A 15,676-nucleotide genomic window follows, 5' to 3' on the forward strand; every position below is an offset into this window, starting at 1 on the left:
AACCATATGCCCAGGTATTTAAAACTAGTAACAGGAGTTAGGGTGGTGTTAGTGTTGGTTCTAATCTTGAGCTCAGTCGCTGGAAGCTTTAAAAATGTAGTCTTGGTCCCAAATACCATTGTTACAGTCTTGTCAGTGTTTAAAAACAGTTTGTTTTGGGAAATCCAGTTTTCGAGTCTGAAAAAGTCAGACTGAAGTATGTGTTGAAGGTCAGAGAGGCTATGGTTGTGTGCATATAGAATTGAGTCATCTGCATACATGTGTATTGAGGCTTCCTGACAAGCTGTGGGAAGATAATTGATGAATACTGAGAAGAGTAGGGGCCCCAGAACAGAGCCTTGCGGGACGCCGCAGGTGATGTCCAGGGGGTTAGAGTTAGAGCCAGAGATGGACACATGTTGGGATCTACCTGATAGGTAGGACTGAAACCAGTTTAAAGCATGCTTCCCTATTCCAGAGCTCTGGAGTTTGTTAAGCAGAATAGCATGATCAACAGTATCAAAAGCCTTTGCAAAATCTAGGAATACTGCACCAGTGAGTTGACCCCGTTCCATTCCACACTGGATTTCATTGCAAACTTTTAGCAGGGTAGTTACGGTAAAGTGTTTGGGGCAAAAGCCAGATTGGAATTGGCTAGGGAAATTTGTCTTGTTATAGTAATCGCTTAATTGGGAGTGGACACATTTTTCCATGACTTTGGATAGAATTGGGAGAAGGGATTATTGGCCTGTAGTTTGAGACAGTGTTTTTGTCCCCACTTTTGAAGATTGAGACAACTCTGGCAGCTTTCCAGGTCTTAGGGATATGGCCTGCAGACAGGATAGAGTTGACTATGGCAGCAATTGGTTTGGCAATTGCTGGGGCTCCAAGTCTTAGGAACCTAGATTGTAGTAAATCAGGTTCACATTGGCTGCTTAGTTTTAATTTGAAAAACGCTTGTGTAATCTCCTCTTCGGATACTGGGCCAAATTGAAAAGTGTGGGCAGTGTTGGGAGGGGGTGGGGCTATAGGGGTACGATGCGATTCAGGTTTGTGGTTTGGGCTGCATTTCGCTAATAAGTTAGTAGCACACCCCACAAAGTAATCATTGAATGCATTTGCAATGTCAGTGGGGTTTGTCAGAGTAATATCCCCCTTAGTGATATTACTTGGCTGTTGATGGTTAGAAGGATGGAATTTATTGTTGATAACCTTCCCGAAGTTAGCTGCGTTTGATGTTTTCTGGAGGAGATTGTCAGAGTAATATTGTGCTTTTGCATGTCTTGTTTGCCTTGTGCACATGTTCCGCAGGCATCTGTAGTGATTGAGATCCTTGATAGTACCAGATACTTTGTGGCTTTTCCACAAAGCATCCCTGAACTGGTAGAGTGCTATAAGGTCAGGTGTAACCCATGGAGGGTGGGCACCCCGTACCCTTTTTCTGCGTAGTGGAGCATGGGTATCACAGAGTTTTAAGAACTCGGATTGGAAATAGTGGAGCGCAGAATCAGGGTCAGGAATTAAATCGATTCTGTGCCAAGGGCAGTTGGTAAGGTCAGCCAGAAACTGTTGTGGGTTAAAGTTTCTAAATGTTCTAGTGAGGAGAACTTTAGGGCTTGATTGGGGCGGTTTTATTTTTCATACACAGTACGGAAAATTGCATGGTCACTGAAAATGTCTGGAAGGATGCCAGAGGATTGGATTCGGCTGGGATTTGAGGAGAGAATCCAGTCAAGCAGAGAATGGTTGTGCGATTTCAGGTTTGTCCGTGTGGGTTGGGAAATGAGTTGCGATAGGTTAAGCGATTTAATTTGTGTGTGGATTTTGTGGATTTTAGGGTTAAGCCAATTGAAGTTGAAATCCCCAAGAACTAGCAGCTCACTCTTCTCATTCAGAGAGGAAATGGAGCCAAGAAACTGGGTGATATCAGTCAGAGATTGTAGAGGGGCTTTAGGGGGGCGGTAGATGCCAGCAAGCAAGATGGGCTTAGAAAAGGGGAGGCAGATTCTGCCAACTAGGATTTCAAAAGAGGTTGGGCTTGGGGGCAGTGTAACAGTGTAAATTGTAAGGTGTCTGCAATATAAAATAACGCCCCTCCTCCTCTCTTTGACCTATCTCTCCTAGAAATGGAGTATCCCTGAATGGCAATATGTGCATCAGGGGTTTTAGGGGTTAGCCATGTTTCTGTAAGAACGATGGCTTTTGGTTTATGCATAAGGCACTATGCCCATAGTTCATCCAGTTTGGGCAGCAGACTCCGGATATTTATATGGGCGACAGACAGCCCATTTTGGAATTTGAAGGTTGTATTCTCAGGGGTATGGGACAGAGTTGAAGTGGGAGGGCCTGGGTTAGATTCAATATCACCTGCTAAAGAGAGTAATAGTATGAGTAGAAATTTGAGTAGTTGTTTGCAAGTGGTTACTTTATGATGTTTGCCATTTGAGTGTGCGGTGGTTGGTGTGCTGGTTTTCAGGGTTCTCCACCAACATTCAGTAGATAGTGCAAGGCTTTTGAGTAATCCAGGGTGTATGGTGATGTTGGTGTGGGCCAGGAGGGAGGCGTTTGTAGTGGATAGAGAGAATAACATTTCAATGAGGCCACGAGAAAGAACAAAGTGGAGGTAAAAAGCAGGTTCATTATGCCAGAGCTAGGTAATGCTGCATGGAGCTGTTTTGAGCCAAGTGTGTGTGTGTGCAGACTAAACAGCAGGGATCATAGTGTGATCAAAATAGCTCACCGTTTGTTGCCAAGTGCAGAAGAGTTTGCAGAAGGATGCAGTCCCCAGTCACCTCTAGTCAAACTATAGTCTAACTATATCTTCTCACTTAAAAGCTCACTTTAAATGCCTCACTATATCATGCCAATGCATTATATATATATATATATATATTTAACACACACAATATATATATATATATATATACAGTGTTCGACAATATACATTTGCACGCCCCGGGCGAGTGGATTTAACATCGTGGCGAGCTCCTATTGGCCCAAGCAGCACACGTGTGGTACTAGGTGGTGAGTAGATTTTTTTGTTCGGCGAGTAGATTTTTTGGTGATTTGTCAACCACTGTGTATATATATATATATATATATATACATATATATATATTATATATAGATTATATACAGTGTTCGACAAACCTATACATTTGCTCGCCCCGGGCGAGTGGATTTAACCCCCGGGCGAGTAAATATTGGCCCAAGCAGCACACGTTTGGTACTAGGTGGCGAGTAGATTTTTTTGTGTGGCGAGTAGATTTTTTGGTGATTTGTCAACCACTGATTATATATATATATATATCTATATATATATATCTATAGATATATATATATATAGATATATATATCTATATATATATATCTATATATATATATACAGTATTCGACAAACCTATACATTTGCATGCCCCGGGCGAGTGGATTTAACATCGTGGCGAGCTCCTATTGGCCCAAGCAGCACACGTGTGGTACTAGGTGGCGAGTAGATTTTTTGTTCGGCGAGTAGATTTTTTGGTGATTTGTCAACCACTGTGTATATATATATATATCTATATATATATATATTATATATATTATATACAGTGTTCGACAAACCTATACATTTGCTCGCCCCGGGCGAGTGGATTTAACCCCCGGGCGAGTAAATATTGGCCCAAGCAGCACACGTTTGGTACTAGGTGGCGAGTAGATTTTTTTGTGTGGCGAGTAGATTTTTTGGTGATTTGTCAACCACTGATTATATATATATATATATATATATATATATATATATATATATATATAGCAACTGTAAATATTACTGTATGTTCATTTGCATGTCTTAGACAGGTCTGCAACCCTGTCTTTCCCCATTGCCACCCAGCATACAGCACTTCCACTGCAGCAAGGGATTCTGGGAAATGACATGCAAATGAGCACTCAGTGCCACCTTTTGTCTCAAGCTCGTATTACACAAGCCAATCCTCAAGCCACTGCATGCTGTTTTAAACACAGCTTTTAAACAGAGGCTGGGATGAGATGCAAAGCCATTAGACATACTCACATACATGTTTCAACCTTGATGGGTATCATCAGTGTGAGGCTGGTCTTAATGGCTTGCAGGTTTGAGACTAGACTAGGTAATCACCACTGTCATTAAGGTTATGGTGGGTAAAAAAAGTGACAAAAACCCTCCACAGTAAAGCATAAAGCAACTGTAAATATTACTGTATGTTCATTTGCATGTCTTAGACAGGTCTGCAACCCTGTCTTTCCCCATTGTCACCCAGCATACAGCGCTTCCACTGCAGCAAGGGATTCTGGGAAATGACATGCAAATGAGCACTCAGTGCCACCTTTTGTCTCAAGCTCGTATTACACAAGCCAATCCTCAAGCCACTGCATGCTGTTTTAAACACAGCTTTTAAACAGCGGCTGGGATGAGATGCAAAGCCATTAGACCTACTCACATACATGTTTCAACCTTGATGGGTATCATCAGTGTGAGGCTGGTCTTAATGGCTTGCAGGTTTGAGACTAGACTAGGTAATCACCACTGTCATTAAGGTTATGGTGGGTAAAAAAAGTGACAAAAACCCTCCACAGTAAAGCATAAAGCAACTGTAAATATTACTGTATGTTCATTTGCATGTCTTAGACAGGTCTGCAACCCTGTCTTTCCCCATTGTCACCCAGCATACAGCGCTTCCACTGCAGCAAGGGATTCTGGGAAATGACATGCAAATGAGCACTCAGTGCCACCTTTTGTCTCAAGCTCATATTACACAAGCCAATCCTCAAGCCACTGCATGCTGTTTTAAACACAGCTTTTAAACAGAGGCTGGGATGAGATGCAAAGCCATTAGACCTACTCACATACATGTTTCAACCTTGATGGGTATCATCAGTGTGAGGCTGGTCTTAATGTCTTGCAGGTTTGAGACTAGACTAGGTAATCACCACTGTCATTAAGGTTATGGTGGGTAAAAACAGTGACAAAAACCCTCCACAGTAAAGCATAAAGCAACTGTAAATATTACTGTATGTTCATTTGCATGTCTTAGACAGGTCTGCAACCCTGTCTTTCCCCATTGTCACCCAGCATACAGCGCTTCCACTGCAGCAAGGGATTCTGGGAAATATATATATATATAATGTGTGTGTGTGTTAAATGATGTGCTCAGCCTAATTTAAATTAGGGTACCAAAAAGGGCATTTTATTTATAGTGTGGGAAAGAAGAGCAAAGGTCCCTCAAAGTTTCTGCACTGGCTAAGGCCAGGTCCCCGCTGGCTACTGCAGCGCCCGCTGTGGCGGATGCTGAAGGGACAAGATCTGCCCCACAATGGGGCCGGGGCCGGGGCCGCTGCGAGGGGGGGCGCTGCGATGCGCCACCGAAACTCCTGCTCTCAAGAAAATGGAGAGCAGGAGTTGCGACGGAGCGCTAGGTCACGCCCCTTGGCGGTTCAGCCAATGAGGGCGAACCTGCCGGGTGATGTCACGGCCGCGCCCCTGTCACTCCCCCATGTCTTTCCCCCTGCAGTTCTCTGCAGACCGGGGGACTCGGCTGCACACGCCGTCTGCCTCGCAGGCGCGCGTGCAGCGCAGGCAGCGGGGTCGCAGCCTGAGTGATTTAGTGAATGCACAAACTAAAGAACCTTTTTCTCTTCTTTCATTATCTATCAAGTACACTTTTAAAATGAGTCTGTTCGTGACCTGTTTTAAACGTTAATGAATGGAAATTATTTATTATTCATATTTTCTGTTTATGGTCCTACTCCATCAAATTTGCTTCTATCTTGTGAACTTTAGGTAAACATTCTCAAATTAGATGACCACTTTCACAAGCTTCACTTAATTAACAGTGTACTGTAGCTCATGTCTTTGAAATTTCATTCAGGCCTTCTCCTAACACTGTAGGGGTTGGATAAACAAGATTGTGATACTGCAATGAGGAAGCATCCACGGTGTAAACAGCCATTAAATAATGCCAAAGAAAACACTTTTTATAAGCCTGTACAGGGGGGGGGGGGGGGGGCTGGATTTACCACCCTGTAGTATTATTTTTTTTATATGGTGCTGGATAATTGTAGTCTGGGTTTGGCACACACAATGAGATATTTTACTTAATCCCTTATTAAAAAATGACATTGAAGCATTAGGTGTAGGGCTTCCGGACACCCCCAGTCAACAGTTAGGGCCTGGACCTCTTCCCCTGCTGAACTACTTGTCAGCACCCAAACCATGTCCCACTTAACAACCCGGGGTGAAGGTGGAGACTCTAATCCTTAGCATCCGGGAAACATGTTTTCAGGGCAGTTCATTAGTGAGCCAACCACCATGTTGTCATCATAATCTTTTGTACCCAGGATATGCCTGAAAACAAGAGGTAACTCAATGTATTTTTTGTCCTGGTAGAATATTTCTGCTTCACAGCATACTGCAAGGATAACAATGAGTTTGTTGATAAAACATGTTTCTGGTCCATTTGGGAATTTCACTAGGAGGCATGGTTGGAAGCTTTATCAATGGGCTCGTAATACATGCAGAGAATAAGAAAATGAATATCCCAGGCTGGACTGCAACAAATAACTAACATATACTTTATACTGGCCAGTTATTTTTTTGAATGTGCCAATAAAGTATATTTTAGTTACTTGTTGCAGTCCAGCCTGTGATATTTTTCTGCTGTGCATCGCCATTCGTTTTCTTCTCTGCTATTATTTCATGCGATTGGAGCATACCCGCGGTCTCCCTTACAGCAGGATCGCGTGAGTACGTCAGTTTACTACATGTGATGCATTGCTCAAACCGACCTGGGAAACAAGTACACAATTCATACAGGGGAAGAGACATTGAATACCAAAGAGGGCCACCAGTGAGAGAGGTGTTGTCCCCAGTTTCATACCCCCATATATCTGCTATCAGTTACATATGGTTTTGTGTGCTGTAGGAAACTTCTATCAAGACATTCATGAGATATACTCACTTATTGCCATCACTATTATTACCTGTAGAGATGAATGGTTAATGGTGCTCGCAATCACATGTATGCTCTGTAGAGAAATAACTCCATAAATATCCAGAGTACTGTTAGAGTGTCCATAATGAAAGAGTCAATAGGTTAGTAACCCATGGGAGTTAGAGACCTAGTGGTGTCCACCTGACAACCACAATAAGGGGCCTGTAATATTTTCTTCCCAGGGAATAAATGTGTATGCAATGACACACAAGCATAAGGTGATTAAATCAGGGCTGCTGTCCATTACCTGCCAGTATTTTGTCAGGACAATTCAGTCACTCCAGGGCGTGCAGTCCTCAATGGTAAGTAGAAAAGATTCAGCTGAAAAAGCAGGAACACAGCCAGGATCCATGTAGAAAATATAATAAAGTATTCCCGGGCAACTCCAGATATCAATAAAATGTATTGGAAAGAAGCTCACAATGGAGGTGAAAAAACGCACCTACACGTTTCATCCGTTAGGACTTTATCAAGGTGACTATTATTACCTGACTGGTAGGAACCCCATTTTATATCAAGATATACACTATATACCATAGCCAACACAGATTATCCCAAGGGATTGACACTTTCATATGCAGTTTTTGATGCACTGACGTTTGGTCTCTGCCCAATTTTTGCTGGCTCGTAATACATGGATCTAGTTAGCCATGTGTGAAATCAGAATTGGTTCAGTGACCATTTTTGAGTAGCGCTGGAAAGTAGGAAATCGTTATCACATAAAACGGCAGTACTTTCTATAAACATAATAAATTATTGCATGTTTAATAGGTTAAATGTGATCGACTGGACCCCTTTCTTTTTGTATTAAACCCAGTATTTTTACATTTGTACTTTTAATATCTTCACGGTAGCTTTGGAGTGTTTTTAGCCTCTTTACCTTTGTGGATTTATGTAAACTGTTAATGCCGCCATCATTCGCCAAAGTGATAAAGGGGGGAACAATAACAACTAATAGTTGAGATCCAAAATACATAGGATCCAAAGAAAATGTACAATTAATGTTTCCCAAGAATCAAACAAATATTGTTTTCCTTTTTTCCAATTAAGCTAATTACATTGATTAAATGTCTTTTTTTTGCCCACTACTAGAGGCTTTGTATTAAAACATTATAATTTTTTAAAAACAAATTGAAAGAGTACATTGCGTCAGCAAATCATTTTCTCACCTAAAATCATTAGCAGTATATGCTAGCCCTGTATGTTATTTAAAATTTTCTTATATTTATTTATAAAAAGTTTTACCAGGAACTTATACATCGAGAGTTACCTCTCGTTTTCAAGTATGTCCTGGGCACAGAGTTGATGACAAATAATACATGTTTACAAATACATAGTTACATAAGTGAACAGGGTTATACATTATATACATGTAGCCAGGTCCCCCTTGTCATAGCTGACCCCCCTCCTTCCTCAGCGCACAGCCGCCGCGCGCGAGGGAGTGAGGGGGCAGGTGCGCGAGCAACGCGTTACCTTAGCGAGCGGACCGGTTACCGGGGACGCGATCGGGCTGGTTGCCGGGGACGCGATCGGGCCCGTCATGATTAACAGCGGGGGTCCCTGAATGGGACTGCTAGGGACCCCTGCTGTGTTAATCCTATGGGTCATTAGTCAATGCAGAAATGCCTTAAACTTGCATTAAACTAGCCAGGTTACACCCAACACATACCCAGAGTGTAACCGGGCTAGTTTAAGGCAAGCTTTAGAATACTCGTGGTCTCTTCTGTAAGTAGCCTCACCACTGTGCATGAACCTCAAGGCTATCCTATATATAGCATATAGGTTGACTTTAAGACCTCACTAGTCTTAACCTACACACCTTAGTACAAGGTCGAGAGCACTTATATAGTGCTCCCATTTTGATCTGGGTCACTATAGATGTTGTTCCAATTAAAAAAAAATTAATACCCTGTATTTTATATTAGTTTATAGACATTAAAGTTTAATTTTAACTAATTCACCAATGACTACCTTTGATTGCGTGCTCTCAAACTAGGTTTCCTGTTCTTGCATTTTCCTATAAAGTACACCTAGTTTGGCATAGGTTTTGAATGTCAGGGTATCAATGTGCATCCCAAATGTTAAATGGGAGTCAAAGCATATGCCCAAGTATTTGAAACTAGTAACAGGAGTTAGGGTGTTATTAGCGTTGGTTCTGATCTGGAGCTCAGTCATTAGAAGCTTTAAAAATGTACTGTAGCCTTGGTCCTAAATAGCACTTGGCGCATGCTTTCTTATTATTTAGTTCACTAAAACAACTAATGACCTCTATGCTGCCAAAGACAAAGGTAATTACATTCTGCTCATATTGCTTAACCTCTGTGTAGCCTTTGATACTGTGGATCACCCTCTTCTCCTTCACATTCTCCATATTCTTGGTATCAGAGCTCTATCCTGGATTTCATCTTACCTCTCCTATCGTACTTCCAGTGTCTCATTTGCTAACACCTCCTCCTCCTTTGTTGATCTTTCTCTGGGTGTACCCCAGTCGAGTGTCCAGGGACCTCTTTACTTTTCTCTTTACACACTCGCTCGTATCACATCTCTTATGTTGAAATACCGCCTCTATGTTGATGACGCACAAATGTACTGCTCAACCTCTGACATTAAATCTGCTGTATAGACCAAAGTCTCTGAAATTCAACATGTCAAAGACGGAGCGCCTCATACTTCCGCCCAAGCCTGGCCCTACTTCCCCCTTCTACATCACTGTTACCAGCACTATCATATACCCAGTATCAAAAGCATGCTGCTTAGGTGTCTCATTTGACTCCTCAGTCACATTCACAATATAAATAAAACTTGTAATGTTTTCCTCCGTAGCATTGCAAAGGTACACTCTTTGCAGGCCCTAATTCTCTCCTGTCTCAACTATTGTAAACTTTACTGCCTGGCCTTTCTGTCTCTCGCCTGTTTCCCTATCCTAAATGCTGCTGCTAGAATCACTTTACTCGCCTAAATTTGTATCAGCGTCTCTCCTGCTGAAATCCCTCCCCTGGCATCCGATCAAATCCCGGATTACACACAAAATTATCCTAATATTTAAGGCTATACTGTACATTCTTCTGCCCCTCTTTACATCTCAGCACTAATTTGTCGCTATACACAATCCCAACTCTTGCGTTCTTCTCAAGGATGTCTTCTGTCTGCCCCTTTTTGTATATAAAGTCCTCTCCTGCCTCAAACTTATCACTCTCTGCCCACACCTCTGGAATGTCCTTCCCCTCAATATCTGACAAGCACCTTCTCTATCCAAGGTTTAGTACCCATCTTAAAACACACCTCTTTAACGAAGCATATGGGTAGCTCTGTGGCTAATAATATACACCTCATACATCGACCTTGGACATTTGCAGACACACTTACTAGAACACCCTACTACTGTCTCTGTACATTATTCCTACTTACCACCTAGATTGTAAGCTCGTCTGGGCAAGGACTCTGTTTTTCTAATGTTACTTTTATGTCTCAAGCTCTTACTTCCATGTTGTGTTATATTATTATGTTATATTATTATGTCACGTGATTACTGCTGTGAAGCGCTATGTACGTAGATGGCGATATATAAATAAAGATATACCAGTTTTGTGATTATAAGGCACTTTTTTTTCAATAAAGTTATATTGAAAAGTCCATACTCGCCTTATAATTGGGCTCTGCAGCTGACAGTTGCAGTGCAATGTACTGGCAAGGTCCAGCAAAACGGGCGAGGCCAAGAGTAAAACATAGAGAAGCTGTTATTCTCGCGAACATTCTCTAATTGGTTGCAGGCCCTCTCTATCCTGACCAATGTGACTCTATCCTGACCAATGTGACCTCATTTGTGACCAGCATTATTTAAGTATCAGGATATGATTGGTTTTGTGTATAGAAACCATAGTGGGATGGGTTGGTGGCTGTATGACGAGCAATTTTCACCAGAAGATGGCCATATGTATGCAGCTATCCTGGGATACGAAAGACATGGAACTATGAATAGAGGTATTTACCACCAATAGGCCTGCTTCCTTTCATGGGGGGGGGGGGGGCTGGCAGCGGGGCATCCTCCAGCTCACCGGCAAGCAGTGGGAGAGGAGTGTGCTGGGTCTTCAATAAGGGGCAATGAAAATGTAGTGACTGCAGGTTGCGGCATGTTTGCTCAGCCCGTGAGGGGCTCATTCCATTGCCAAATGCTACAGGAGAGATACTGGTGGTCAGGAGAGGGGTGCAAGGGCCCCGATCAGTCAGGTTCCTGGTGCAACAGTCTAAGACAGACCAGCAAGGCTGGGGCACTTGGCGTTCGCTTAAAGGGTGAGAGACAGCACGTTTACTTAGTTTGGTCAATGAGGAATTATTTATCTCAGATTCAGATGCGTTGGGGGATGGTCCAAGTGGTATGGTCAAACATTGTCCACAGGAAGATGTGGAGGGGGACTTGGCAAGCTATGGTGACCAGAAAGGAAATTAATAAGGTAGTTGGAAAATTTATGTTGCAGGTAGGAGGCTGGGTGATAAGTTACCTAGAGTTCGATTCAGCGAATAGTGGATTATTTCGCCCGGACGGGGTACATTTATCTGAAATAGAGTTAGATCTGTTTAACATGACACTTCAGGAGGGGCTTGAAAGGGTACTTGCTGGTCTGGGTGTACAGGACTAGTTTAAGGAGATTAAATAGCCCCATTGGTGGCGGCTGTTAGGGGGGAGGGTAAGTGCGCATTTTCCTCACCAGCAAGGGCTCCATGGTGCAGAAAAGCCCTGTGGTGGCCGGGGGCGTCGAGTGAGCAGGGCTAATTTGTGCGTGATTCATGGGGCCCAGTTTTGCTGAACGGCTGTGTCATAGGGGCGTCTGGCACGGTGGGTTTTGCGGGCCATGGTTTGGGTACCATCGGACATTACCCTGGAGGGTGTGCATGCTGACAGGGTTAGCATTGTGTTCATTTATTTATATGTAAGTTGTGGGGAGGGCTCACAGGCTCCAAGGTCATGTAATTTATAAAGTTATCTAATTGAAATAACACAAACACGTTTTACACAATTAAAAAAAAGAATGACCTGATCCTCTGTGTATATATAGTGACTGTATAGGCAATCAATGCCTGCTCTTTTCGTCTGGAATATTGCAACCCAACCCATATCCCCTCCTCCCTCCCTCCACCCTATGAATCTCGCAGTCACTCACATTGCAACTTCCCCTGATCAAACTGCAGTGTGAGTGACTGAGAAGTCCGAGTGTCAGGGTTTCAATGTCCCTGACGTAATGGAGCAGGCATTGGTTACTGGGAAGTTCACCACAAGTACTGAAGTGGAGCACTGCCCGCAAACTAAATGGAAGGGAGGAGGCGGGACCAACCCATTCCATGTACATCAATATAGATAATCTCATAATAGAAATAACCGCATGAGCACTCAGAGTAGGCACTTAATCCCTAGCCCGGTTGGCCATGGAGGTGGCCAGACACTCTTGAACTCAAGGGGTTAAATGGCAGACATAGTTAATAGTTAATGGTTAATACTGGCAAATTCAACACTGTGACCAAAAGGGGTTAATGTACACAAAGTAAGACGCCTATTGATATATACTTTTTGCGTATCTGCATCAAGTATTGTAGGTAGTGAGATGTCCTAGTGTCCAGTTTCTAATCCCAGGTTATCTGTTAACAATTTGATGACAAAAAGTGCCCTAGTCTTAGAGTGAACAACCCCAATGCTAACAGTCATGATTATGTTAAACTGCTCTGGGGCTTAAGCAAGAGCTACTGTACTACAGTAAATATTGGTATTTTCAAGTTTGGCTATAATTTTAAGGACACCTAATCATGTACTACGTTGATATATGGTCCTGACACTGTGTGCAGCTTTTCATAATAGATTGATGCACAATATACTGTAGCAATGAATGATCACCCAAACGTACTTAGAAACTTCTTTTTATGTCTTGGAAGCACTTACAGTATGGTAAATATTTTACTCAGCTGGTAGAACACTTTAGTAAAACAAAATGTATATTCTGTATAAAAACTTCCAAGACCTTCTTATAACCTACTTATATATACTGTACTGTACTATAAATGTACGTCATTGTTGCAAATCACACCCTATGGTTTTGGTCACAGCCTCCTCTAGTTGCACCTCACATACTATATACTCCTGTGCTACTGGGGCAAATGTTGCGTATGAAAACAAAACACCCTAATGTTTGGTGCAAAATACTACATAATGTAACAGATAACAAAAGACAAAAAGCCGCAGTGCTACATCCAATATGACAGGTTATATAGCTTTTCATAAGTGAGGGTCATTTAGTTAAATTCTTTGGCCAAAGCATTTTTAAGATAGCAAATGTAGCCCTGTTTCCTAATGAATACAGTGCGCTACCAATGCTGTTCAACCTGTTGGCTCGCAGGGCGTAAGCCTCCGCCACGGAGAGCCTGGGGCATATGAATACAAATAACCTTTTACCAAGTGCAGCGTCTCCACCTGTGATGGCTCCCAGCAGAGTGGAAGTTGTTCCTCACAGGACAATAATATAATACCACGCACACAGCATATAGAACAACCAATGACTTTGCTAATAGCAACCATAACTTTGCATGTCATAAACAGGTGTCCCTTTGTATAGGAGACACTATAATACGGCGTCTCACAGGACGCGACCCCTTCACCGTGTACCCCCACCGTGTCCAGTTCCCCACACCACATTACCACCCCCCAAAGTGAGGTATGTTTGTGTGACTGCGCAGCCACTATGTTCTGATGTTATAGTTGGTGCACTTGTAGATGTTACCTGCCGAGCGCTCCAGCGCTCGGGCCTGCCAACGGACTTCGCAAAGGATCCGACGATGAAGACACTCCAGGGATACCTTCCGGGGCGATCCCACCCGGTCGGCTGCTGCTGGGCCTGCAAAGGTCTGAGCCCAAACCTCTGTATGGCACCGCGGCAGTCTCTGGGTCTGACACCTCTCCTACTGATACTAAAGGGCGGGTTCCTATCTTAGGGCCTTTCCCTACATCAGCTTCACTCACTGTGACACAGGGACTAACTGGGCCGGGGGTATGTGGCCTAGTGTAGGGGCTACTTGCCTCCCTACACACAGAGCTCCTTCTCCTTCCACCTCTGGCTCGGCTCTGCCAGCGTGCTCCCCTGCGCAACCTCCTAACTCTTCCTCCCACAAAACCGCCCGCCCTATTGGCTCCCTGGCATCACCTGGTCTCGCTAAGGGTCCTGGGACTCGTAGTCCCGTGCGCTGCACCCTATCGGATTGCCTCCTGTTTTGCGGGCTGTCGCAACCCCTTGCTGTGCATGCGCAACCTTCGCTCCATCACCACCTCCACGGGCTCACCACGCATGCGCGAATATCCAACATGGCGGCGCCCTATCGCTCGGGTCACTGCGGAGCCTCCGGTGCACCGGAGCGCTCCCTACACTCGCTGCAACCTTCCCTATTCTCCCAGTAAATGGAGATAAGGTGAGCCTGGGGGACCTGGCTATACAAACAATGCCATGGTATCCCCTTATTTGCAAGTCCTCACACTACTGTACCTGCAAAAATCTCTCTTGGCCTCTCTAATGGAGGAAGAACTGTCTTAATAGACTGGTCAGCAAGAAAATGAGAAATGAATCCCAGCGTTGGCGCTTCTAATAACCAGATGAATGGTAGCAATATAGCTAATGTCCAGGACCTTGAATACCCACGCAGCACTGAATAATATGTGTAAAGAGGTGTATGGCTCACAATAAAGCCTAATGTGAGGACCCCAGTGAATGAAAAGGGAACTTACTCAGCAAGGAAAATAGGAATGTGTTCACATATGAGAGAACTCACCCTATAAACCGAGCCTGAGTGGTAACCCGTCAGTCCAAAGGCTGGAGCACTTAGAATACCTCTATACATACAATAAACATAAGGAAATCAGTCCGTTGAAGTATAATAGGAAAAACTCACATATTGCGGTCTGCAATGATCCCGGAAATGTCGTGCATCAATCCGATAGGAGGCTATAAGACAGCAGTGCGCAAACTGGGTGGGCGCCCCCCTGGGGGGGGCGCAAGATTGTTTAGGGTGGGGCACAGGAAGCGGCGTCAATTTTGCCAGGAGCAGAGAAAAAAGCCGTCTGTAGCTGCAATTTTTCTTTTGGCCATTAGGTGGTGCTGTGCTACACAGCTACACAGCAGCATCTCCTTCTTACATCAGCGTGTGTAACATGGGGAGGGGGGTGAGTGTGAGACTGGGACATGGGGGGGTTGAGACTGGGATATGGGGGGGCGAGTGTGAGACTGGGTCAAGGGGAGGGAGTGTGAGACTGGGACATGGGGAGGGAGTGTGAGACTGGGACATGGGGGGTGAGTATGAGACTGGGACATGGGTAGGGAGTGTGAGACTGGGACATGGGGGGAGGGAGTGTGTGACTGGGACATGGGGAGGGAGTGTGAGACTGGTACATGGGGAGGGAGTGTGAGACTGGTACATGGGGAGGGTGTGTGAGACTGGTACATAGGGAGGGAATGTGAGACTGGGACATGGGGAGGGAGTGTGAGACTGGTACATGGGGAGGGAGTGTGAGACTGGTACATGGGGAGGGAGCGTGAGACTGGTACATGGGGAGGGAGTGTGAGACTGGTACATGGGGAGGGAGTGTGAGACTGGGACATGCAGAGGGAGTGTGAGACTGGGACATGGAGAGGGAGTGTGAGACGGACATGGGGAGGGAA

At 44.2% G+C, this 15,676-nt stretch overlaps 1 protein-coding gene across 1 annotated transcript in view; it reads left to right on the forward strand.

Moving 5' to 3' along the window:
• The window catches only part of JCAD (junctional cadherin 5 associated), a 115,723-nt gene that overhangs the window by 65,138 nt on the left and 34,909 nt on the right, over window positions 1-15,676 (forward strand). The gene's annotated exons all lie outside the window — the stretch shown is intronic.

This window comes from Ascaphus truei, chromosome 2, assembly GCF_040206685.1.
Source record: "Ascaphus truei isolate aAscTru1 chromosome 2, aAscTru1.hap1, whole genome shotgun sequence".
Classification (NCBI taxonomy): Eukaryota; Metazoa; Chordata; class Amphibia; order Anura; family Ascaphidae; genus Ascaphus; species Ascaphus truei.